The sequence below is a fragment of the Lissotriton helveticus genome, chromosome 3_1, assembly GCF_964261635.1.
Source record: "Lissotriton helveticus chromosome 3_1, aLisHel1.1, whole genome shotgun sequence".
In the NCBI taxonomy this organism is placed as follows: domain Eukaryota; kingdom Metazoa; phylum Chordata; class Amphibia; order Caudata; family Salamandridae; genus Lissotriton; species Lissotriton helveticus.
The window spans coordinates 833,179,842-833,206,897 of record NC_136061.1 but is presented as its reverse complement, the minus strand read 5'-3'; positions in this window follow the sequence as shown (position 1 = coordinate 833,206,897).

The following is a 27,056-nucleotide window of genomic DNA, read 5'->3' as shown; positions in this document are numbered from 1 at the left end:
AATAGCAACAGTACAAATGTCATACATTTAGTGTATGTAGCATAGCGTGAAATGCAAAACAGGGAGTAAGGGAGGGAATTTAGATGGAAATGGTACTGGTCCATTCATCAAGGGTGTTAAGCCCGTGGTTGACCGAGTCAACCCTGGCGATCCATTTGCATTCGGCTCTGTTGAGCAGAGCAGTCATGTTACCCCCTCTGAGGGGTAGGGTAGGTTTCTCAATGACCTGCCATCTGAGGTCCGTGTCCGTATGAGAGTACTCAATGAAGTGTGAGACCAGAGGTGCTGTGAGTACCTTGCAGTTGATTCTGCTTTTATGTTGTATGATCCGCTGTTTCACCATTTGTGTTGTCTGGCCGATGTAGATCAGGTCACACGGGCATCGGATAGCATAAATCACGTTTTGAGTTTTGCAATTGGTTTGATGAGTGAGCTGATGTGTTTGTCCCCTGAATTTAAATTCTTTAGTGTTTAGTGTCAATTCACATACACTACAAGACTGGCATTTGAAATGTCCAACGACAGGGGGCATGCCCCACGCTGCTGTGATGGTGTTTTTCTCAGTACTGGTGGTCGGCCAGGTGATGGCACGAACGAGGTGGTTAGCGATGTTGCTCCCTCTCTGATAAGAGAACAAGGGGGGTGCGTTGAATTGTTCTTCTGATCGTAGCACAGTCCAGTTCTTTTTAATTATTTTAGCAACTCTGTTACTGTCCGGGCTGAAGACTGAGACAAAGGGGATCCTTTTCAAAGTTATTTTGTTTTGGTTTGGCCTTAGTAAGTCCTCCCGGTGGTTATACCATGCCCGTTTCTTAGCCTGTTTCACCAGACGTCGTGGGTAACCTCTGTTGATCAATTTGGAGACTAGGATGTCCGCCTCCCTGAAGTAATCCTTACGCCATTTGCAATTCCTCCGGATGCGGAGGAATTGGCCAAACGGGAGACCATCGCGGAGACCTCTGGGGTGGTTGCTCGAATAGTGCAGCAACATATTCCGTTCAGTTGGCTTGCGATAGAGTATAGTTCCAATTTTGCCTTCCTCCGCATGTATCGTGACATCAAGGAAGTGTAGGTCATTTGACTTGGTTTCATGTGTGAATTTAAGGTGTTCCTGGGAAGAGTTTAACAAATCAATGCACGGCTGTAATGAATTAGCTGTGCCATTCCAGATTAGTAAAATGTCATCGATGTACCGACGCCACAGATGGATTTGGGGTCGATACGGGTTGATTGGGTTAAGGAACAATGACTTTTCAAGGGCATGTACATATAGAATGGCAAAATTTGGAGCAAAACAAGCCCCCATCGCTACTCCCTTGATTTGCAGGTAGTATGTGTTCTTGTACAAAAAGTAATTGTTTTGTAGGGCCACTCTTAAAAGGTCCATAATGAAATCAGTCGGAATCTTGGATGGTTGTGGTCTAGTGATCAGAAGATTTTTGATTACGTTGAGTCCTTCACAGTGGGGAATGTTTGTGTAGAGGGACTCAATGTCCAAACTTGCCATTATTTGGTTGTCCATATCGAAGGGTTGATCTTCAATGGTGTTAATTAGATCCATAGTGTCACGGATGTAGGTGTCCGTGATGGGCACAAACTCTTTTATCACGGAGTCCACATATTTGCCAAGGGGTTCCAAGATGGAACCGCACCCCGATACGATCGGGCGTCCAGGTGGATTTCTGGCGTCTTTATGTATTTTAGGAAGTACATAAAGGATAGGAGTCCTGGGGTGTGGGTTGTTCAAAAACTCAAATTCTTTTTTATTGATGACGTTGTTATCTCTTGCTGCAGTTGTTATAGAGAGAATCTTTTGTCTTATGTCTGCAAGAGGATCTTTTGTTAGAGCACGGTAGTGGTCGTGGTTAGTTAGTTGTCGCTCCACCTCTCTGTCGTATTCAGTGTTATTGAGGACAACAATCCCACCTCCCTTGTCCGCGGGTTTGATGACTATTCCCGGGTTGTTTTGCAGGGTGGCAAGTGCTTCTTTCTCTTCCCAGGGCAGGTTGTAGGGGACGTAGCGCGGAGTGGTCTTGAGTTCCATTACTTCTTTCAGGACAAGTCTTTCAAAAGTCAGAATTTCTGGCGGCATTTGATGCGAGGGAGGGTTGAAGGTAGAGGGTGGCCGAAATGGAGAAATCTCTAGCCAACTGGTATCTGGTTTGTCGGAGAAAAAGTATTTTAGTCGGATTCTTCTGAAGAATTTCAGGAGGTTGGACTGGAGATCCAAGAAGTTGGTCCTAACCGTAGGCACAAACGAAAGACCACGCGACAGAAGTTTCGTTTCTGTGGATGTCAGATTGTGGTCCGACAAGTTGAAGATAGGAATGGACGTTACAGCATTTGTAGTTTCTTTGTCCATTATTGGGGTTGACCCCACTGGTAGTATCGGTTGCGAGTTTGTCTGTTGCCTGGTACTGGTGGTTGGTAATTGTTTTTCCAAGTGATTGTAACTTGTTTTGTAATTGAAGCTTTATCTGATGTATATACTTTCATTTATGCGCCACTTATGCTGTTTTTAAAAGCACTTGCACTTTTTACCTCACTTAAAACTGTATATAGCACCTTGCACCAAGTGCCACTGGGTTGTCACAAGATCTAATCTTTACAGTGCTGTCTTAACTGTAAATGCATATTTATTGCCCCTTTGTCCTTGGTGAATAATACCACCCCTCCTTCAAAACCTTTTGACTCCTTGTTTTCTGTTCTCAGTAATGCCTGTGGCATACTCAATTGAAACCGTCTTTTAAATAATACCTGTTGGGAATTGTTTTTGTTTACGAGACTTCAGTGTGAGCGAGTGTCATAAGTGTTGGGCTTCCAACTTTCAATAATCATGGTGTGCGAAACTTAAACAACAATCCATTGTCCGAATGTTCAATCAATACCCATCTGATGTCAATTTACCGTCTGAACACATAATCAGTACCCATCCAATATCAATTCATTGTCCGAACCTATAACCAGTACCCATCCCATATCAATTCATTTCCCGAACTGACAGTACACATCCTGAATCCATTAATTGTCCGAACACGTAATCAGTACACATCCTATATCAATTCATGTGGTTAAGAAAACCTCCATACATATCTCATGACATCAGGGCTGAACAATCGGGGTACAACAAGGAGTTGAAAGTTTCATTTGCATCGGCGCCATTTTGGGTGCAGTCAGGCAGAACCAGGCATAGTCTAAATGTCTACTAACTCGTGTTTGGCCCGGAGCTTCTTTTGGCAGTCCAAAAGTTCCGTTAAAGGGTAAAAGAAGGGATCGGTGGTCTGAACCATCAATCAAAAGGGGAGGGAGGCAACAATGTTCCTACCGGGTCATACTGTGCTTTTCACCGGAACTGATCCGAACTGTGGTCTGCAGGATTCTAGTCATTCAAACTGAGGCTGGCGACAGCATGGAAGCGTCGACGTCCTGTGGCTACATTTCCATTGTTTCGTGGGCAATCATGGCAGTCATTCCCGATCGGGGGTATCTGCGGGGGTCGGGGACTCCCGCGGCTCCTCTAGAATCTTCAAGGTTGCGGAGAACTATGGTGGTGGAGTCAACAAGTGACCGGGCCATTCCTTCATGCTGGGCCCGCTCTTGCCAGGTCGATCGCCATTTTGAAAGTTCGGCAGCTACCGGCGATCGCGGGGTCAAATGAGCGGACGGGCTCCACCCTGCCGGGCGAGGCGTTGCAGCATCGCCACAGTGGAAGAACCCTTTTCCGGGCGCCTGGAGCGCTGAGGGTGCAGCTGGGAATCCTCCACATGGGGAGGCGGGAGAGGCTTGTACGCACCGCCTCTCCCTCCCAGTGCACCCCACGGCGTCTCGCTTGACATTTGTTATGGCCGGACCAGGCGATGAGGACGGGGGGGGTCGGAGGCATGTGCAAGACATCCCCCCCCAGTGTTGTTGCGCCCATTACGGAAGAGAAGAGAAATGTCCCGTCCGTCTTTGGGCCGGGCCTCTGGTTAATGGCGGCCAGACGCTCCTTGCCATGACTGGGAGAGAGAGAGGGACAACCTGCAACTCTCCAGTGTTTCCGCCACCGCGGCCGGATCCCGTCGGCCTCGGCCTCTGGTTGATGGTGGCCGGACAGGGAGAGGGAGGGGAGGGTCGAGGACACGGACATTCCCTCCCCTGCAACTCTCCAGGGTGGTCGTAGCAATCCCCCTGGCCGGGTCCCGTTGGCCTCGGCCTCGGCCTCTCCTCCGGCTACACCCTACGTGATGATCTCCTGTCGACGGTTGGCAGCAGGACCCGCCCTATATGTGTTGTTTCCGGCTGGGCGTAGCCGCAACCCTGTTGCACTTTGGAAGTTTCCAGAATGGGGCGGATGTCTGCTGACTTGTATCTTTCCCAGTTTTGCTGTTATTTGGGCGTGGCAGGCGGTGGGACAGACATGTTTGGGGCAGTGAGGGGCAGTGAAGCCTCGTTGCCTTGTGACCGTTGCAATGTCACGCTTGGTTTCTCTTACTGTTTTCAGGTTTCTTATTACGGACCTTTTCTAACGTTTCTTGTTTCTAGGACAGTCATAGGTTTTATCATTAAGTATTGTTATCGTTTCCTTTGTTCGTTATTTAATAAAAAGTTCATCAGTGGCCTACTGATTTTCGTTTTCCTATTCCTTTCTTTCCAGGTTGTTTCATGCTAAAGTTTCTGTTAACAGGGTATAGTGATCACTTCGTTATTATTTTATATATGTCCTTTTCACTAGGGGTGCTCTCTGGTCGGGCCAGATGACCTTCCTCTAGTAAATGGTCCGGGTGAGACTGGCGTATCAATCAGTGGGGAGTAGATAGGCATGACAGATTACAACAGGGGACAAAGGTCCGCATTACCTACCCTTCACTATTTGCAAAGACTAGACAGAGCATGGCGACTCTGTGCTTGTTTGCAAATAGAGAACACCTCCAAAAAGAACCAATTCCAAACAGTCAATGTTCGGACAATCAATCAATCAATGAGGAATGAAATAGGTACGACGTGTTAAAGGTTTGCGTTACCTACCCTTCACTATCGGCAAAGGGAGAGAGAATATTCCTATTCTTCCCCGTTTGCAGGCAGAGAAGATCCTTAAGAGAACCAACTTCGAACAATTAAATGCTCGATTCAATCAATCAATCAATGGGGAGAAAAATAGGTATGACGGATTACAATGGGGACAAAAGTCTGCATTACCTATCCTTCACTATCTGCAAAGACTAAACAGAGTATGGCGACTCTGTGCTTGTTTGCAAATAGAGAATCTCTCAGAAGCAATCAATAAGTAATACTAGTATTTTCAAACAATCAATCAATCAATTTCGCAATTTGTCGTGTGTCACGACCTTACCCGGACCGGACCATGTGGACAGTTCTTCGCCTTCCTTTTTCCAGCGCCCGATCGTTCTCTTTCTCCATGTTTTTACCGCAGCATTCCTGTGGGCTTCCAGTCAGGACAATAGGTCACTTGAGAGAGGTCCGTTCGGAATCGGTGAAGTTCATTCAATCGGCAGCCGGACGAGGGCCCTCTCAAGGCAGGTATACTCCAATCATTTAGATGTTCACCCCATCGTCTGGACCTCTCTTACCGGACCCTATGTCGCTGATGGACCCCGCGTTGGGACGCCAATTGAGGAAAAGTCAGCCCATATCGCACCCGATGCCCAGGCTGCTGGTGCAGGGCGACTCTTCGTTTCCATCTTGAATAATTACCAAATAAAGAGACGGGCGCTGGAGGCAGGAAAACAAGAACAGAGTTTATTACTCCAGAGGAGAGCATGTCATTTGGGACGCTCGCATAGTGTCTTCGGGAGGTGCTCTAACAAGTTTCCCTGAGGCTTCGTCTTTTATACACAGGTTTATGACACACACACATCCTCCATTACAATCAGGACATTGTAAAGTACAAAGATATTCCAACACGTGGCTACAGTAGGGGCCCTTATCCTCCATACAATAGGAGGGGGCTGTCATGCAGCTGAGTGTGCTGTTGATTCCGTTGGAATGTGTGCTCCTGATCGAATCTCAGGGGGTGGGGTGGTCATGATCAATAGTGGCTCCTTTCAAGAGAGGCGAGTGCATACAGTAGTGGGCAATAAACTGTATCCTCGGGCTAAGGGATGACCAGCGGTCCGTGCAAACAATTAGGTTCAGAGGAAGAGGTCATCAAAGGAGGGGTATTCATGGAGGGACAGGAGGTATTGGTCAGGCGCGGGGTGCGATTCTCAGAGACAGAGTCATACGGGAGAGGAGGGCTCGTGACTTGTGCATGTGATAGCGGGGGCGGTCAGGGTACATGGGGGAAGCTTGCAGGGTCAGGGAAGGGGCGCTGGTGATCGATCGCAAACTGGGAGACCATGATACCTAAAATGGCTGTGTGTACGTGTGTGCATGGGTCTATGCTACCGGGATAACACAGTCAGTGTTTTAGCGATATTCGTTCTGCTTACAACAAGGGGTACAGTGAACACAAATGAACGCCGCTTATGTATATATATAATGCCAATTTCAACAAGCGGACATCCGAAGACCCACTACAGGAACCCGAAAGCTGACAGGTTGCACAGCTCAAAGACTATTGCTCTTCTTATCACTCTTCTCTTTTGCCTCCTCCTCATGACTACCTTCTGGATCGTGGAAGAGAACGCACCGGCTCATAAGACATTTCTAACGACTGCACAGCCTACCACCATGAAAGAACACTACCTGGTCTCTCTTTCACCTCAAATCCGAGAAAGGCGTAAGGAGTTCTGGAACAACTCCTTCGTACAATTGTTGCACCAACACAACCTTGCTGCAAATGCCACGAATTGCTGGATCTGTGGGTTGATACCACATGCCACCGGACATTCCATCCCCTTCATCCCTTCACCTTTCTCTGTTCATGGCTCCTGCCTTGCTTGGCTGATCCTCTTGCAAGAGAGCTCCAGAGACAATGCCACTTCCAGCAGAAATATGGCCCATTTCTTTCATGAGGTCTGGCAGAACAAAACTAAGAAAGATACTGCACCCTTCTGCCCACGGACCTCCAATGATTCTATCCATATGGACTTCCCCGTCAACGAACGGATTGAAATGCAGGTATTTAACAATCCGACCAGACCCACTTTCTCCTACCTCCGTAAACGAACAGCTGCCACCCTGACTGTGGCCCTATCTGTCATCAACGTCACAGGCCTTATGTGCATCGAAGGGCTTGGGACACAGCTGGTAGGCCGCAGCACTTGCCACATCAGCCGAACCTTGGACTCCATCGATCCACCCTCTTTCGTCTCCTCACCGAACATGTACTTTGTTTGTGGTACAAAGGCCTACACCTGGCTCCCCAAAGGCTGGGGGGGCACCTGTTATATTGCCTTCGTCCTTCCTCCGACCTATGTGGCTCCGGCGAACCATCACAGACACAAACGAGCCAAGGACATTGAACAAGCCGACTCTACTGGAGCACAGTTCCTCGATGCAATAAAGGGACTCGTTCCACTCTGGGGTCCGATGGCGAACAGCCGTGCCATTCGACATTTGACCCAGGCAGTTGAAACGACCATGAACATTACAGCTGGCATCCTCACAAATAACACAGCCGAGCTTCAAGCGGTCCGCTTGGTGGCTCTTCAGAACCGCCTAGTTCTAGATGTGGTTCTAGCAGATCGTGGAGGAGCATTCCGCATCATTGGGTCCAGCTGCTGCACCTACGTACCGGACAATTCACCCTCAGTGTACAAAGCCATCGAACATCTCCACAGACTTTCCTCCGAGGTTCATCAGGAACAAGAAGAATGGTCGCTTGGGAGTTGGTTCTGGAGTGCGATAAAAGACTGGGGGTGGAGGTTGTTTATGATTATCCTGGTACCGATCATTGTAATTTGTGGTTTTTGCCTGGGCGTCCAATGTCTGCCACCTTTGTGTTCGCTTATTGCAAATTGCATTTGGCGCAAGACTCTGGACTTCGAAGCCGAACGCATGAAAGCCTTGTATGATGTAGAAATCCGCAATATCATGGGGATTGACGCGAATTAAACAAGCTGGCTAGACATGTTGAAAAGGGAGGACTGTTAGAATCTAGATTACGGCATCAACAATATCGGCGCCACCTTGTCCCTTTTCCAACTTATGTGTGCGCGTAAGCAGCAGCCATTTTGTGTGCCATGGCCTCTCTGCCCACTGCCAATAGCCAGCGCGTCTCTCTCCCTCTCTGACCCCACAAGCATCCCCGCGCGCGCTGACAGCCCACGTTCTCACATGCTTGGGCCATAAACCACCCCTTCAGCACGGCCCTGCCTCGGAGCCACATCCCGTACCCGGCTAACACCTCCCTCCGTCCCTTTGATGATCACACATCCTTTGATGAACCCCCTTCCTCTGTGCCCGATTGTCCGGCCCGATCCCAGGCCATCACCTAGCCCTGCGGATGCAGTTTATTGCCCCTTACAGTAGGAAGCTGTCCCTCTTCAAAGAATCTATGACTGATCAAAGCCCCCGCCCCATGAGATCCGATCAGCCGCCCACATTCCGGGAACCGGCGGAATGCCCTGGTGTGCGATAGTCATCACCTACTGTGACCAGGGTGGGGACTTCTACTGTAAATATGTGTGGGAACAGGCCCAAAGTGAGGATTCTGAGGATGTCTTTCCATACATTAAAGTATTGACAAAAAAGTTTTTCATGTAATAAAGCAATAAACCCGTGTATAAGAGGCCAGGCCTCAAGGATGCGTTTAGAGCACCTCGAGAAGATACCCTGTTGTCTGATTTGACGTGTTCTGCTCCGTCGGAATAAACTCCTGTTTCCTGCCTTCCAGTCTCCAGCGCCTGCCTCTTTATTTGGTAACCGTGAGTTGGGTGAGAGGCGGCTAACGCCGGGCAAACCTTGAAAAGGGGTAATCGACCTGATCTGCCTGACCCTTTTTCTACACCATGGCTGACACTCTGCTTCTTCCCCTTGCTTCTTCCTTAATGTCACTGCCTTTCTAACAATCATCAGCATGACTATAGTCTTGTATGTTGCGTGACTATCTGGATGGGCCTGCCCGGTCGTTGTGGCGTTGCCACCCCCTATGGTGGCTGCCTTGACTCTCTTGGGGTTTATTGTTTTACTTCTTGCGGTGACCCCAGTCTACATTGCTATTTTTCAACGCATGCTATTCCATTACACCGCTTTGTTGGGATGGGTTTTCCTCTTTGGGGTTTATGAGAAGTTGGGCGGGAGTGGGGTTTTGTTTGGTTTTGTTCTCCTCGAATGTGTCACAACATTGTCACCATTGACTATTGTGTGCTGAGCTGCTTCTGTCATAGGTTATCATTCTTGGTCCAGCTCCCATGGCCAGGATAGGGTTATAGACCGGCCCCTCCGGCCTCGCACTGATGTCGTGGAATGTTAGGGGGTTGAATAACGCCAGGAAACGCAGACAGGTTTTCAACTACATCGCCCTACACAAGATAGACGTGGTTTTCCTGCAGGAAACTCACTTGTCGTCTGACGCTGCCTCCCAGGTTGCCAAGAGCTGGGGCCCTCACCGCTTCTTTTCCCACTACAGCCGATACTCCAGGGGGGTCGCTACTTGCATACATAATCGCGTACCTTTTACACCATCGCACACGGTGATTGACAGCGAGGGTAGATATGTCATTGTTGCGGGTACTCCGTTGGACCACAGGATTACGCTTGTTGGGGTTTATGGGCCTAACACAGACACGCCTGCTTTTTACACTGAGCTACAGGTGCACCTGTTAACTTGGAGCTGGGGCTTCTGATACTCGGTGGCGATTTTAACCTGCTGCTTAACCCAGCCAGAGACAGTATGTCTTCGGCCCCAGACACAAAACCCCGTTCTCGACCAGTCCTTCTTGATGTTTGCTCCCATTTTTCCCTCCTCAACATCGAGGCTTTCTTACATGCCCACACACCCACATACACACACTATTCAGGGTTTCACGACTACTGGCTGATTTCCCCAGACGTGGTTGGTTGGGTGAACGACCTCCTCACACTCCCTCGCACTCTGTCAGATCATTCCCCCATTTTGCTACGACTGAGGGTTCCCAGGGTGGGTGGCTAGGAGAGGCAATGGCGCTTCCCCGGGAAAGCTTTATCGGACCCTGTATTCACTGAAGAGGTCAGGGAGGCCATAGATGAATATTTTGAACTCAACACAGGCACGGTAGACACCTGGGCGGTTCTGTGGGAGGGATTTAAGGCAACTATCAGGGGAGTGTGCATTGCTAAGCACACAGGAGCTTTGCACGATATTCATACCACCCTGCTCAAGATAGAGCGCGACATAGCGGCGTTAGATGCGGAACAACTCTTAAGGCATAAAGAGGAAAGGGAAACAAGCCAGTTGCAGCTGATGATGCTATTCCTTGAGGTGGCGGATAGAGAGCTTCGATTTCTCACTAGGGCACACACGGCTAGGCTATATGGTGAAGGAGACCGACCGGGAAAACTGCTAGCTCATTTACTACGACCCCCACGCAAGTCTGCTTACATCACCAAACTTGTGGGCCCCTCGGGAGACATTCTACACACTACACCGGCAATATGCGATGCTTTCTTGCACTATTACGCCTCCCTGTACACTTCCACGTTGACTGATGACGCCATAGACAGTGGTAACTATCTTAACGAGATAGCGATGGTGTACTTGGAGAATTGGATGGTTGATTTTTTAGCCGATCTTATCACGCCTGACTTAATCATCGAAGCTATCGACTCCATGAAAGGGTCTTCGGCCCCCGGTCTGGATGGCTTCTCGGCGGACTTCTATAAGGCCTATAAAGAACTGCTGGTCCCCCGTTTAGTGGAGGTATACGCTGAGGCCTTGGAGACGGGCTGTTTGCCCCCCACGCTTCGGGAGGCGGTCATATTACTTTTGCCCAAGCCAGGAAGGGATCCCACGCGGTGCAGTTCTTATCGCCCTCTCTCTTTGTTAAACTTAGGCTACAAGATCCTGGCGAAAGCTATCGCCATCCGCTTGTCACTACTGATGGAGTCTATTATCTCCCCGGCACAGTCTGGCTTCGTACCGCATCGCTCCACATCGCTCAACCTCCGCACACTCTTCTCTGTCCTGCACCGGGTGGATCCCGCCATCCCAGCGGCGGCGATTCTTTTAGACGCCGAAAAAGCGTTCGACTCTTTAGAATGGCCATTCCTTATGTCGGTGATGCGCCGGATGGGCATTCCCGAGTGCCTGGTGAATACAGTGGAATTGCTTTACACGCGGCCTGTGGCGCGGCTGCGCCTCAATGGCACTATCACTGCACAATTCTCCCTGTTGCGTGGCACGCGACAGGGCTGGCCCCTCTCGCCGCTTAGCAATGGACCCTTTGGTCCGTCACTTTCAGGAAGGGCATTTACATCGGGGTCTTCAGTTCCGCACTGGACCACTCTTGGTGTCTCTTTATGCGGATGACACCATCCTTTACGTCTGGCAACCGCAGGTCAACCTTGAACCGTTGATCGCAGAAATAACCCGGTTTGATGGGTTTTCGGGGTTGCGCATAAATTGGCACAAATCTGTTATATTTCGGTGAAATACTTGGGGATACAAATACATCTGGAAACCAAATCCATCATCAGACTAAATTATGGCACAGCGCTGACTGCTCTAGAAGGTCAGATTGAATGATGGAATCGTCTCCCATTGTCCATGGCTGGACGTATCGCAATCATTAAAATGATGGTGCTGCCACGTTTTCTGTACCTGTTCAACAATATACCTGTTCCCCTCACCAAAATTTTCTTCACGCAGTTACGTTCATTGTTGCTACGACTCGTGTGGGGATATAAAAACCCCCGCGTGTCTTGGCGCGTATTGGCACTTCCTAATGAGCGCGGGGGTCTGGGTGTTCCCGATTTCTATCTTTACTTTCTCGTGGCACAATTTTCCTACGCACACCCCTGGTACCACCCTGATGCCCGGATTGTATACTTGAAGCCTGAGGCCGATTTAGTTCTGCCTGGTTCACTGATTACCACTCTGCCGTCGGGCTTCCCTCGGGACCTACGGGATATTCAGACTGTATCATCGACCTGCTGGGCGTGGGGCAGACTGCGCCGCATGCTTGGGCTTGCCCAACTATACTCTCCAGCCCTTCCGTTGCCCAACCCCTCCTGGCTGGCTATCACTGGGGAAACTGTGGTGAATCAAACGCTATCCAAATTCCACATTTCCACCATAGGAGACCTATTCCCAGACGGCCATGCTCTCTCCCTCACAGAAGATCACCGCTTTACGACACGGACGTTCATGGACTCCTTTGTCCTCAGTAGATTGCGATCATTGATGCGTGCCTCGTTCCCCTCGTTTCCCCTCCCCCAAGAGGAGCTGCCTCCCCTCACCTTCCTTATCCAGCACCCGTCAGGGACTCATTTAGTCTCCAAACTATATCGGATGTGCGCCGACCTTCTCACTGCTCCAGACCAGAAAGTGCGGGCTGCATGGGAGGCGGATTTGGGCTACCCCATTATCGATGAGCAGTGGCAGTGGTGCTGCAGGGCGACCAAAGACATCTCACTGAACAGTAGACACAAGCTCCTACACTTTAAGTTCTTGCGAAGGCTATACTTCACCCCAGCGCGACTACACAAAATAGACCCGGCACGGCCGCACAACTGCCCCAAGTGCGGTTGCCCCAGGCAGACTTCGCACACCTTTCGTGGGCGTGCCCAATGCTTCAAGACTACTGGTCCGGAGTACACTGCACACTTAGTGACATGCTGAGCCTGAATCTAGTCCCCATCCCCGAGATTGCCCTTCTGGGTTACATGGCCGAGTTCCCTAAGGCAACGCGTAGGCTGGCGGCACTGGGGTTCCTGCTGGCAAAACGCGAGGTGGCGCTCCGTTGGGGTGACCGTCAACCCCCGTTACACAATTCCTGGCTCCGAAGTATGGCACACTGTAACGCCAATAGTGAGGAATACTCTACCATGGTCCCCATTACATCCAGACCTACAGATATCTGGCGCCCGTATCGCACATATCTAGCTGGCATCACGGGTGCGGTCCAGACGGCCTCTACCCCTGCTATGGATGCCGAAGGGATCGGTTAATAAGCTCTATGGGGTCGCTGTCTGCTGCTCCCGCTTTGTGTAATCTGCCTGGCCAACTCCCTGATTGTTTTCCCCTCTCTCATCAGATAATGTGGACATGTATGTGCCGCCTATTATTCAACGAAGTTGGGGAATGTACCCGACCACATTAGGGCCCGGAGTTGTACCTATGTATGTTTGATTATCTGTTATTTTGGCCTAATTTAGATCTCAAGTATGCTCTGCTTATTATGCAATGTCTGTATGGAACTAAAGTGTCGCAATGTGATACAACTGTATTCTTTCAACATATATGCATCTCTTTTTTTTGTATGTTTATTTTTGAAAATAACAAATAAAGATTTTTTTTTAAAAAGTCAACCATGATAATTTGGTCGTCTTTGAAAGGACCTAGCCGACCGCCATGGAACATGAAATGGATACAAAAACCGGGTTCATCTAAGTTGAATGTTTTTAACTTCTGACTTAGCCTTTGAAGAAGGAGTCAAAAATTCTCAGCAGGGCAAGGCAGCAGAAGAGGTCAGATAGCTGTGGAAACGAGATCCTGGTGAAGCCATTGATTTTTGGGAGGAAAGCTCCGAGTGGGAAAAATTCCAAATTCACATCCAAGGAAGTTCCCTCACCAGCCGAATACTTTAAGCACATTTACCCGGTGAAGGTTTTTCTCTTGGGACTTAGATATTTATGTTAGAAGTTGGATCCTTTCAGCAGGGCAAGGCTGTGAGTTGCAGCTGAATAGGACACATACCCTCTACACAATTTCCTGCTGACATGGATTTGTTGCTGTAAAAATGTTCAGATTAGGAGCAACCGGAATCTTTAGCCCAGCAGCAACATACCTTCCTCGGATTGACTTGGCAGATTTATCCCAGTCCTCCAGGGGTCTTTGAAACCAAAGTAAAACAAAAAGCAGCATCAGTCCATAAAATTAGTTGGTCATGCAAAAAATAGGTTCTCCTTCCATAAAAATTATTACAAGGATCCTGATGTAGGGAGGAGCACTTAGTCTATTTTTGTAAAGATCACCACTTGAGATTGTATTCTTGGATACATTTAAGTTCATAGAATCAGCATCAAAAATTGTAATCCTCTGTCTGTCATTATTCCAAGGCCACCTAACAGTAAATACTCTTTACATGATGGCTGGTGATATGGACCCTGGAGCAAAAATGTTTTTTGTCTGATTTGGAGGTACAAACCGTGCATAAGACACAACAGTTTTCCCATGGGCATCCTTTTCAGCGGATAATACCTGGGCAGGGAAAGAACATGATTCCCAGTTTTTCAGTTTGTAATTACATAAATAATGTGACATTGCTGTATTATAGACCACATTCTAATAGGGGAAACTGAGAATGGGGAGATAAGACAACAACAGGAAAAAAATGCAGCATGCAATATTATATCTCAGAGTGGTTTGCAGCACTCAAATACTGCAGCCCTAAGAATATGGATTGCAGATGAGTAAAAATAACACCAATTATGTGTATTCTTATAGTCTATTCAGTATGTTATGTGCATTATATAAGTATCCATTGTTTTTATTATGAGCTATTAAGCTGCAAGATACATCACCAATAAAAGTAGCTCCAAAGTATCAATCTTCCTGACTTGGCTGTTACAAAATATATATATGAATATCCATATAAATTCATGTGTATGCACTTCAAAAGATATCATGCTTAAATAGATCACATTAATATTAGGCCTGGGGCTCAAAAGGGCTTCCTAACTCACCTTGACTGGACACGCTTCAACAAGCTATTCTGTACCCCCTTAGAGGTCACCTTGCTTATCCTGACTACATGATATTTCTTATTCTGGTTGTGCAAGTTGCTTACACAGTGCCGAGCCAGCCTTCTTGGTCTGCCCATATTTGGCTGTTTATAATTTGCATGGTGCAGACATTGCACATCCATGTTAGCCATATTTGGCTTGGTGCCTTATTCTAGTTCAGCTGATATGGCATTTCATACTGTATATAACACCTAGAAACTTGTCACTCTGAGAAGAAGCGGTCTGAGAGCCCCTAAAGTGGAAGATCTGACTTCTTCCTTGCTAATTAGCAATGATGCATGCTTTTGGTACCAATAAATAAATGTCACTCTTTTTTCTGAGCAAACCTGCGATGTCTGGTGAGTTTCATTCATTTGCTCCTGGGAGGGTGCCAGTATTACCCCATCAATGGCCTCCAGAGTCCACTATATTATGGACACTGTTTCCAGTTCTAGACGTTTGTGTTAAAGCCTAATGCCTTCTGTGTGTTATAGTCTTGTTTTGCTTCTATTTTAGATAAATAAGTGATTTGTAGATGAAAACTTCAGGACTGGAAAATAGTGTCAGTATTGACCTGGAGTGAAGTTTGTGAGAAGTTGGCCTGATATATGCTGTCCACTAGTTATAGTGGGCACCTTGTACCAGTCCAAACAACCCTTATTGATGAATAGGTTTAAAGACAACCTTTATTGAAAGCTATCCTGGTGGTAGCTATGGAGAGCAGCCTTCAGGCTAAGTCTTGAAGAAGTGTAAAGCAGCTTGGTTTACAAGATTATAACCTCTTGAATCACTAAATGAAAGGAGAACCACACAAGGTATATATAAAATATATGTATTTATTTCTAAACTCTCACTACTAATCTCTTTATGAGATTAGAGTCCAAGGTACACAATAATACAGTTCTAAAATGACAGTAAGTAGCACAATATACAATGGGCCCCAGGGGGGGACCAAACCATATTTTAGGAAAGTGGTATAAGAACCACGACTTGACTAGACACAGTGCCTAGAGCACGTAGAATCACTGGGACCCCAAGGAACCACACAAGGTAGTGACACAGGAGACCCACAGGGCTCGCGTGCAGTGTGAGAACACAGGCGCGAGCCCTGTACTATTCTATAGGAAAGTTGTGGTTGGAATTTTAGAAGTCAAGGACACTTAGGAGAGGACTTTGAGCAAATCCCTTTAGACCAAGGGGGTTCTAGGGCCAGCACCCATGGGACCACCAGAGTACTAGAGTTACTTCACCCAGGGAAGCCGGGTGCGTCGGTGTCAAATGGTGTCGGGAATCGTCGTTGATTTCAAAGGCGTTCTGCTGCAAAGTACTGCTGCCGGAAAGAAGAGAAGTGTACGGGGTGATCACAGCCTGGATTGAAGATCAAAAGAACCTGAAAGCATAGGGTACAGAGTCTGGGTCACTTGCCAGTGACCAGGGGCATGATAGACGAATGTCCACCGATGGCGGGTGTTCCAGGTGCAAAGAGGTGAAACTTGACTCTGCAGCCACGAGAACCAGGAGGCGTCAACAACAACCAGGAGCTGGATTCGAGCAGTCCCACAAAGGATGTCGAGTGTTGCTGTGTTTATGCTCGGATTGAACCCAACAAGCCTTGGCAACAGCAATCCACACAGGAAGAGAAAAGATGCTCTGGCACAAACCAGCATGGCCCTGGAGACTCCCCAAGCAATGGAGAGTCAGGGCATGCCTGGAACAACCAGTTAAGCTCAATTAAAGTTAGACTTGCCTTCACAGGGACCCACCAGTCAACAGATCAGGGATCGCGAAGGGACCTCGAGAGGAATCACACAATACCAGCCCTCAGGTCTCTCGGTGAATGTAGGCCAGCAATCTTCAGTGGAGACACTGCTCAGGGTGTGGACTACAAGTAGCCCAAAGCACAGCCTCAAGGATTGACGAGAAGCATATGCACTTACAAATGTGCCCTTGTCCAGGGGTTCCGGTTCCACGGTCCCCACGAGGGCAGCGGATCTCAGCTTTGCTGGGAGCTCGGGTCGGCCTCTCAGAACTCTGGGAATCCACCTCCTGTGTTGCAAATTCTTCAGAGTCCGATGGGAGCTTCGGAGATGCAAACCGGTCAGATGTGTCTTAGGTACCTGCCTTGCCGAGTGGTACAAGGGAGATTCTTCAGTCATCTAGCGCCATGTAGATCATCGAAGTGCCAGGATTATGGATCAGAGTTTCGTCCAGGTAAATCTAAAGTCCTGTAGCCAGGGGTTCCTATCTTATACCCAAGGAAGGAGTAGGGCAAACTCTAAGGACCCACCTATATGAGGGTCAGGAAAGAGGTGTGACTATACCCATTTCCTTTGTCCAGTTTCATGCCAGAGCAGGGTCTGGTAGCCCCTGCAACCGGTTTGAGCTGGACTATGCACAGGGACACCAAATATGCCCCCAGTACAGACTTCAAAGTACTCTTGAAGTGCACCCACCCAGCCCCAATATACTAAAACCTGTCTGGGAGGTGATTACACCTCCTTGAGACAGGAAACCTGTTGTCCAGGCCTCCCCTACTGGAGTTTTGTCCAGCAGCAGGGGGGCAGACTCATGTCTGTCGCTGGAAGCATCCATTTTGTAATGCAAGGGTCTGTTAAGCTGGTACTGGTTATACCGGTGCTGCATTGTTATTCCCTCTATAAGGGTGGGATCATACTCCCACACCAGTTACTGGTGTGGAGGTATGATTCCAAGGTGTTTGACACCAAACATGACATGTTTCCATGTAGCCATCCCAAAGTTAGCATTTACCACGAGGTTATAATGCACTTAAAGAGTATATGGTTTGGCTGCATCACAAACAACCCCGGAATAAAGGTTCCGAAAGCTGTAGAGGGGCTATGCTCATGCATGAGCCCCCTCTCACATGAAACCCAGCACCCTGCCATCAGGATTGTTAAGGCCTGCCATGGGGTGACTGATAGGTTTACATGTGCAGTGATATGGAGAGATATAGTGAACCTATATCTCAGTAAGGGGGCATACACCACCCTACCCAGGCTGAAGTAGCAGTCCTGTTGTGTCATTTTGGATGGCTTCCCAGGGGTGGCATAATACATGCTGCAGCCCCTGGTAGGCCTCTGGGTACCTATGCCCTGGGTACATAGTATGCCATATACTAGGGACTTATAAGGGTACCCCAGAATCCAATATGGAGTGTACCTAAAGTACATGGAATCAATTTAAGGGGGAAGCAGATAGGCTGGGGTCCTGAACAGCAGGATCCCAGATAAACTAAGTCAAAAACCAGCAAACACTAGGAAAATAGTGGGGGCAACCATGCAGTCAGATTCCACCTTCCTACAAGGTGGTCACTCTAAATCTGCCATCATGCAATAGGTAGATAGGGCCTTTTGTGAATGGGTCATCTGCAGATGGGAAGGAACACAGCGGTTGTTTCTGTTGGAAGTCAAGCTACACTATTGGGTGACACCATCTGAAAGGGAATGGGAGACATGGGTTGATGTCCCTCTTTTGATGAGGGGTGAGATGGAGGGAGGAGATTAGCATGTAGAAAGAGGGTAGGCAACATTTGAAGACTTGACCAACAGTCTCTTAGAAACCTTGAAGGGATCATGCCACTCATTGCTCCCAAAATATTCCAGATCAGGCACCTAGTCTGAGGTTATCACTGAGAACATGTTTGAATACCAAATCTCTGAGCGATAAGTTGCCTTGCCATTTTTTTCATTATTTTGCTTGTTTTTGGTTGGATAAGATGAAACTGTAAGTAGCATATTTTACTATTGGCCACTCACTTATTTTTTATCTCTATTTATGAACTTGTGATGAATGAAAGCCTAAGATGACGTCACTTGCTTTCAACTCTGCAAAGTGTACATTATCATGAAATCTGACAACCTTTTGAATGAGGTAATGTTGAGCAGTCAGCGCAAACTTTACTCAGTTCAATGTTGTGTGCTTTTGTGAAATGTTAAGCATTCCACCTATTCTATTTTTGTCCTCCTCAGTCCAATGCCCTGAGTGCGAAAAGTATGCCAAGACCTTGGTCCATGGTCACTGTTTCATAAGACTCAAGCTGTACCTTACTGTAAAAGCCCTAAAAGGCTGAGACTGACCTAAGGTTGCTTAAGTTCCATTTCAGAGGGGACCTGGTGTGGCAATTCTGGCTGGACTGATCAGCATTATGTGCAAGAGAGCGATAGATTGGAAATCATCCCAACTAATTTCTAGTGACTAAGAATCAGAGGAACAGAAGTGGGTTGTCAGCACATTTCGGCCTGGTGCAGCTGGGCGAGGTCCTGCTGATGAATCAGACTCAAAGCATGGAAGGAATCGACTGGTGGGCAGCAAGTCTGTCACACTGTCACGCAGAATAATAAATGCATCTGAACAACGCATTACATTTACAACGTAAGTCGTTACAATGAAATGTATTAGGTCAAGCAGGGTTGGACTTTAAAGTCCAACGCTTTTCCTACCGTTGCGGTGACTGGAGTTGGAATAGTAAATTATACTATTCCAAAGTCCAGCACCCCCTAAGGCAAGTTGTTGTAACGGTTCAGACGCATTCGTTGTTCTGTCTGCATTGGTAAGGAATGCGTGGTTGTGTCATACAACCATAGCTGGTGGGTGGGACCGACTCACATTGCTGAGGATCTGACCTCATGCTCTTGGAAGGTGGGAGCTTGGGTCAGGAGCAGCAAGGATGTCTGTCACCGCTGAGATTGTGAACAGGTCCAACTGTGCCACCAATGGCTGGGAGACAGCCCTGTCGCTGGATCCTAGGGCCATAGAAGTAATCTCCGAGTCATATGGGTGGACGGACCACTAGATCTTTTGCCTGAAGAAAAGAATGGTACAGGAGACTTGATATTGGACCTAACATGAACAGCTGCAAATTTTGTCTTGCTGGTGAAGGCCTCCTTGTATAAAAACATGACTGATCTTGTAACTGGTTTATTTATTTTTGAAAACTTAATTAATATTTTGTACTGACCTTGAAACTGAGAAGTGTCTGGTACAATAATAAGCAGAGATCATTGGATCATAGAGGCACATTTGATGGTAAAAAGATTATAGAGAGACACATCACATGAGGCTTGACATATATCAACTGTGCTTTGAGGGAGGATCTTATGCAGTCTTACATATATACGGAAGTGTGCACCCAACTGCTGGTCGAATTTGAGTCAGGGTTTTAAGTGGGATGAAAAAAGTGGGGGGCTTATTAAAAGGGGCATGGCACATGTAATTAGGGATGGCTTAAACATGTAAACTACATTTCTTCAATACCCTTAGTGTGCCACCTGACCAGATTTTGTTTCCTCTCTGAGTGTTCTGTTATTGCATCCAGATATATAACACAACAATTGACGCAAACCCAAAACCAATCAGGTCTCATGGCTTTGTCAGTCGTTGCTACATGTTTAAGATAAATGAGTGACAGTTATGATATTATTGAAAATATTCCAATTCTGAATTAAATGTTACTGAGGAGTAGTGATCTTCAGAGTGCATTAATCACTCCTGCTCTGTGATATACATGAACATCCTTTTTCTCACCACATCTCGTCCATCTGCAGATCTTAAATCTCACCTCTTCAGCATCATCTTTTCACTCTCTTCTGAATCCACTTCCTCACATCTCCTTCACTTCATCAGCCCTCAAGCACACAAAGCACCCACTCAACTGTAAGCACTGCTTTTTCCTTTACATTCGTCTTGTCAATATTTTGACTGCTGTGTACCACCTTCATAGATATTTGCACCAGTCACAATTGTAACTGGAATGCATGTCCATTGCTCTGTCTCTCTGATGAGAGGACAAGGATTGTATGACAATTTATTTTAATTTACGATTTTATATAGCTTTGGTATTGGAGCGCTTTACAACATTTACAGCAGAGAAATCATACATACAGTATAGCTATAATACACACATTGTCTCATGACGAATCCAGTTCAGGGAGGGGGGGACACAGGCTCAAGTTAGGGGGAGGGGGAGGTGGAAGCCTTTTTGTCAAAGTGGCAGTGTGCTGCGAAGGGCAAGATTCTGCGTTTGCCAGCAACTATCCCTTCGGAAGAGATCGGTTGAGGAAGAGGTCTTTGAGTTGGCTTTTGTATTTTAAAAAGGAGGGGGTAGTCCTGATATGTACTTGGATGGAGTACCAGATTTTGGGCGCATTTCCTGAGAAGGATCTAGATAGGGTTTTTTGCTTGCGCATTTTTGGAGGAATGACAAGTGTAGTGTTGGTACGCCTGAGGTTCCTTATCTGACCGGCCTTCTTGAGTTTGGAGGCTGGTAGGCGGGTTTCCCTGTGTGCAGAGCTTTGTGCGTTCTGAAGTTGGCACACATTTCGATTGGGAGCCATTTTAGCTCTCTGAGAGTGGGCCAGATGTGTTCAAATTTCTTTACTCCGGTGACAATTCTGGCTGCTGCATTTAGTTGATCTGAGGGGAGCTAAGTGAGTTTTTGCTGTTCCTTTGAGGGTTGCGTTCCCGCAGTCCAGTCTGGACAGCACCAGGGATTGTGTAGCTTGTTTGAGGTCGTCGGGAGGGATGAAGGGTTTTATTTTATTGAGTAGTTTGAGGTTGAGGAAAACGCTCTTTGCGGTGTTCTTGATGTGTTTGACCATTTCTAAGTTTGGGTCCAGAGTGATTCCCAGTGATTTTACGGAGTCGGCCAGGGTGAGATTGCAGTTGAGAGCATCAATAGCTTTTAGCCATTCTGTGATTCAGGGTGTCTGTTCCTTGTTGGAGCTGAGGAGGATTTCCGTCTTGTCTTGGTTGAGTTTCAGGTGGTTGAGGGATAGCCAATGTTGAACTTCTCTTAGAGTCTCCTTTAGTCTCTGAATGTCCCCAATGGAGGAGGTTTCTAGATAGATCTGGGTATCGTCCGCATAGAGGTGGAAGGGGATGTTAGCTTTTTTGAGTATGGTGGTTAGGGGTTCCATGTAGATGTTGAATAGTTGTGGGAGAGAACCGATCATTGGGGGACACCCCTGCTTATGGGACGTAGCTCAGATGTGAAGTTTTTTTTCTTTGGGTGTGGTTCTGCAGAAAGGAGGTGAACCACTGAGAGACCACCTCATCAGCTGCTATCTTTTCTTGAAGTGCCTTGATGAGTAGTTTGTGGTCAACTGTGTCGAAGTCTGCTGATAAGTCCAGGAGTATGAGTAGACAGCATCGGACCATATCAAGTGATTTTTTAACATTATCTATGACATTCAGGATCGCTGTCTTTGTGCTGCAAACTTTTCTGAAGCCCGACTGGTGGGGGTCTAGAAGATTGTTACTGTCCATGTGTTGAGTGAGTTGAAGGAGAACACATCTTTCCATGATTTTTGCTAGGAATGGGAGATTGGGGACGGGTCTAAAGTTGTTGAGATCATTTGGGTCAGAGCCCGGCTTTTTTTTTTTGTAATGGCGTGACTTGGCCGATTTTGAGACAATGATGCATGACCCCAGTTCTCAGGGAGCTATTAATAATCTTGGTCCAGAGTGGGACTAGGTTGAGTTTGAGCTTTTTGGCCAGGTGGACAGGAATAGGATCCGAAAAGTGAGTTGAGGGTTTGGAACAGGTAATCATTTCGATGATCTCAGCTTTCGAGATGGGGGTTGAATGATTTTCAGTTGTTTGGGGTGTGCTTGGTTTGTGACATCTTCAATTCCCGGGAGCACGCTTTTGTTGGTGGGGACTGTGGTGATCATCCAGGGAGTACTCAATCTTGGTGATTTTAAAATTAAAGAAATTGGCAAAGTCTCACAAAGGTCTTTGGAGGCCTGAACTGAGGATCTTGGGGGCTTGGAAGTTTGTTGCCTAATGAAGTTGAAGAAGTCTTTGGGCCTAATTTTTGCATTGTCTAGAGGATCACAAAAGAATGACGTTTTTTCATTCTTGATGTGTTCTTTGTAGTTCCTGCATTCAGATTTGAGTCGATTAAGGAGGTTTGTGTACGGGTTGCTCCTCTTCTGCAGCTCTTAGTTGGCTTCTTTCAGAGTTTAGATCTGTGTTGAACAAAGATCTAGATGGAAAGTTCCTGACTCTTTTTTGTTTCAGGGGAGCTATTTAGTCAAGTATGGAAGTCATTGTTGTATTGTAGTGTGTGGTGACTTCAGTTGAGGAGAAGTCGCCTGTGGTGATGGGAAGGAGTGAGCTTATCCTTTCTTCCAGGTCAGCAAGTGGAATCTGTTTTAAATTTCTCACCCAGTGGGGGGATTCCTATGTGCGAGGTAGGCATTTGATCGTTTGATTGATGTGAAATAGAATGATATGGTGGTCTGACCAATCAACCGGAAGGATATGGTCAATAGTGACTGTATCAGCTTGAGCTATAATGGCATCTAGGATTGAGCATATGTCATGGGTTTGCTCTGTGCAGTGTTGGATGAGGTTGTTGTTGTGTAGAATTTCATTCAAGGATTGGATAAGCGGGTTGTTTTCTTTGTTCCAGTGTAGGTTTAGGTCACCTAGTATTATGTTATTGGAGTCTAGGAGAGAGCAGTGTGTTATCAGATCAAAAAGGTGTTCTCCGAATGAGGTGTTGCCTGGCGGGTGATAGAAGAGATGGCAGTATAGTGTTTTGTTGACACTCGTCTTAATGGTGACGGTTAGATATTCAAATATGTTGTATTTGAAGGAGTCCGTTTCTGCTACGGAGTTGTTGCTCTTGAGGATGATTGCAATAACCCCGCCTCGCTGTTTTTTTCTGTCTTTATTGATGATTACGAAGCCCGGGGGCACAAGCATGTCAATGATTGGGGGCAATAGGTAATTCAGCCACATTTCAGTGATGAAGTGATGTCTATGTCATGGGTAAGGATGGTTTCTGCCAGTTCTGTTGCATGTTTGGTAGCCGATCTTCAGTTTATGAGCAAGCAGTTGGTCGTCCCCTTCTTGTTGAGTTTTTTTGTTACGGGGGCCATGGGGATATTGGTGAGAAAGGCTGAAGGTCTTGACGTTCTAGGTGGGGAGTGGTCTCTTCCAAATCCAGTGATAACCTGGATCTTGGAGCTGGGGGTGACAATAGAGAATGTGTCATAAGAGTTGTCAAGATCAATTGCCTCTCTCATGGACATTGCAGCTCTTGGTCTTTTGGGTCTTTGTGGCTGGTTCAGGAGGGGGTTGTGTTCCAGCTGTGCCATTGACCTTGGGAGGCCTTGAGTGTTTGGTGATGGTAACTGAGGGTGTAGCAGGTGTAACTGAGACTCCAGGTGTGTGGTGAGGGTCAGTAGGATTTTGCTGAGGTCCAACATAACAATTTCTAGTTGGTTTTCCAGCAGACTGAGTCTCTGAGTCATCTCTATCGAGGAGGGGTTGGGGGAGTCTGGGTTCAGGATTTCCTGGAGGTAGTCCCGGGAGGGAGAGAGCTTGTCATTAGGAGTCTGTCTGATAGTGTTAGTGCTACCTGTGTTGTCCTTGTGGGTCGGCATGGACATGTGGTGTGGGTAATTACGTCATGATTCACACTGCCGCTTCTTGCGGGACGGTGGAGGGAGGGAGTTAGGAGTCATTAACTGAGGGTCAGTTTCGTTAGTTGTTAGTTGGGAATAGTGTTTTGAGGAGGGGGAAGTGGCAGTTGGTAGGGGGTTGTAGAGTCCTGGGACGTATCTCCAATTTGTTCTGGATGGGAGGTATGAAATGTGCGCGTCATGGAAGGTGTAGGAGGGGGAGAGGGTGGAGATGTTTTAAATATCTTTCTGACCCACTGATGGGCACTGTGAGGAACTCACTCTGCTTTCAGCATCAACTTCAAGCCAACTCATGTAAAGTACTCCAGTGCCAATGGGCTGAGTACACACTAGACAAAACTGCAAAAATAAATATATAAATAAAAACGGATTTGGGGTCATTATCTGCAACAGGTAAAACATACCACGTTTATACCTGTGTTACCCCTGCTATGGTTGCTTATGAAACCACAACTGCCCAGCAAGGGAAATATCTTCCTGCACGGCCTCAAACCCAACAGGGATGCCTGTATGACACCCGCCCTCAGAGACTCACATCACACAATCATGAGAAAAACAGATCAAATTGCTCTTTGACTCTAGAAATCCTGCATGGGAGTTCATAAAAAAACAACACTGGATGCAAATGCAAGGTAGCACAATATGGAAATTGAAGACCACGATATATGCATGAATCTGCAGCACCTGCATCATAGTTTAAAAATCATTGATTGCATGACAGTTGAATTGTCAAACCAAGTGGCCTATGGGCTGTGTATGAAGCTGGCTCTGTATAAACTATACCAAAATGAGTTGCAGTGTGCACAGAGTGCAGTGGAACCCCAAAAGTAGGCAAAGGTAGTAGTAGATAGCTCCTTACTCTTTATTTGTGGTAGTGTGGGTGAGCAGTAGGCTTTGTCAGAGGGTAGTGTTAAGCATTTGTTGTACACACTCAATCAGCAAATGATGTCACACACTCAAATACTGAACTCAGACCAATTTTGTTTGCATAAAAATATTATTTATTTATTGTATTTCGAGAAACCAAGGCAAGCCTGGCACAGGTAAGTGAAATAAATACTTTACAATATATTCTGCAGTGTTTACGAGTGAATGCAAGTTCAAATGCAGTTGTTTGAAATACAGATAAGTCAAGGACATGAAATTACTGTACAGGGCGGCTGGGTGCAGAGTGCTGAGGCCCAATGTTATCCAATAGGGGATAGGGGGCCTCTGGTTGGTAGCTGCTTATGAGCAGGCCACTGGGTTGTGGGAGCAAATCTCCTGGTGTTAGGTTCAGGGCAAAGGGGGATCCGCTTAATCACACAAAGTGCAACCGCAGCGGCGCTAGGGTGGCTGGGTGCAGGGTGCTGTTTTGGCGTCGGGTACCTCATTGTTTTAAATGGGGATTTTTGGTTTTGGTTTACAGCTGCAGGCACGGTCCAGGAAGACTTACGAGAGGAACCAACAGCTGGTCAGGTAAGTTGGAGGGTTTGGGGAAGTAGGTGTACCTTGGGTTCTCTTCTTCCAGGGTGCAGAGCAGCTGGATCCAGGGGTGTCTTTTGAGGTTGGATTTCACCTCACCGGGCCACTCGCGGTTGGGGGTGGTCTCCGTGCAGAGGCTGCAGGCGATGTTAGGGAGTCCTGGAGGGGTCTACCCATGGTGGACTAGGGCTCTGGAGCACTGGGGGACCATGCTGGGACCGGTGGGTCACTCAAACTCGGGCCGTAGGAGACGGGTGCAGTGGTGGTTCCAGGCCTCTGGTTTCTTTCTCCTCAGCAGGCTCAGAGTCTGCCTTGGGAGTTTTCTTTTAAAAAGACCTGCTATTCACAGGAGATCCGATCTTTGTTGAAGGCAGTCAGTCCTCCCAGGGTTCTGGAGGTCGCTAGCTGCAGAACAATGCGACTTTTGCTGCAGGATTTCTGGAAGCTGCAGACGGGCCGTTAGGGTTGGGGCCAAGTCAGTTGTTCTCTGTAGTCTCCTCTGCTGGGCGTCTTCTTTTGCCCTTTTTCTTCTTAGGTTGCGGGAATCTGCCTTCTTGGTACAGGGCTGCCCCCTAAATACTGTATTTAAGGGGTATTTTAGGGGTTTTGGAGTTAATAGCCACAGACCTTCGGGTGACTACATCTTTGGTGTCCTCACCCCACGTGGTGGAGTGAGCACAACCCCTAATCCTGATTGGGGAGTGCTTGCCATCTGCAAGATGGCGGGCACTGAAGGATGGGCTTCACCTTGCCTTCCCCACCTGAGGGGTGGGGTTGGCAGAGTGGCACACCTTCTGGGTTGGCTAATTTTTCCCGCCTGTCTTCCTGCCGAAAAGGAGGGGAGACAGGAAGGGGGACTGCTCCTGGCAGGAGAGGATGGGGGTAACATTAAAAAGGATGCAAGGCCTTTGAAACGACCCTGCCACAGATAGCTCTTCCTGGCCTGGGGAGGTGTGAACACCACCACCCAGGAAAGGCTTTGTTTCTGGGCTCAGGGAGCAAAGGCTCCCACCCCCGGGTTCTAGAAACATGTCTTGTGGTGGCAGGCTGGTGTGTACCAGTCAGGGAACCCACCAGATGCTGGTGGTTTTTCAGGGGGCATCTCTAAGATGACCTCTAAGTGCAATTTTCATTAAATCCCACACTGGCTTCAGTGTGGGTTTAATGTGCTGAGAAGTTTGATACCAAACTTCTCAGTTTTCATTGTAGCCATTATGGTGCAGTGGAGATCGTAATGACAACCTCCCAGTACTGCACTTACAATGTCTAGGAATGGACTTAGATACTGTAGGGATATAGGGCTCATGCACCTGTACCCTCACCACTGGTAT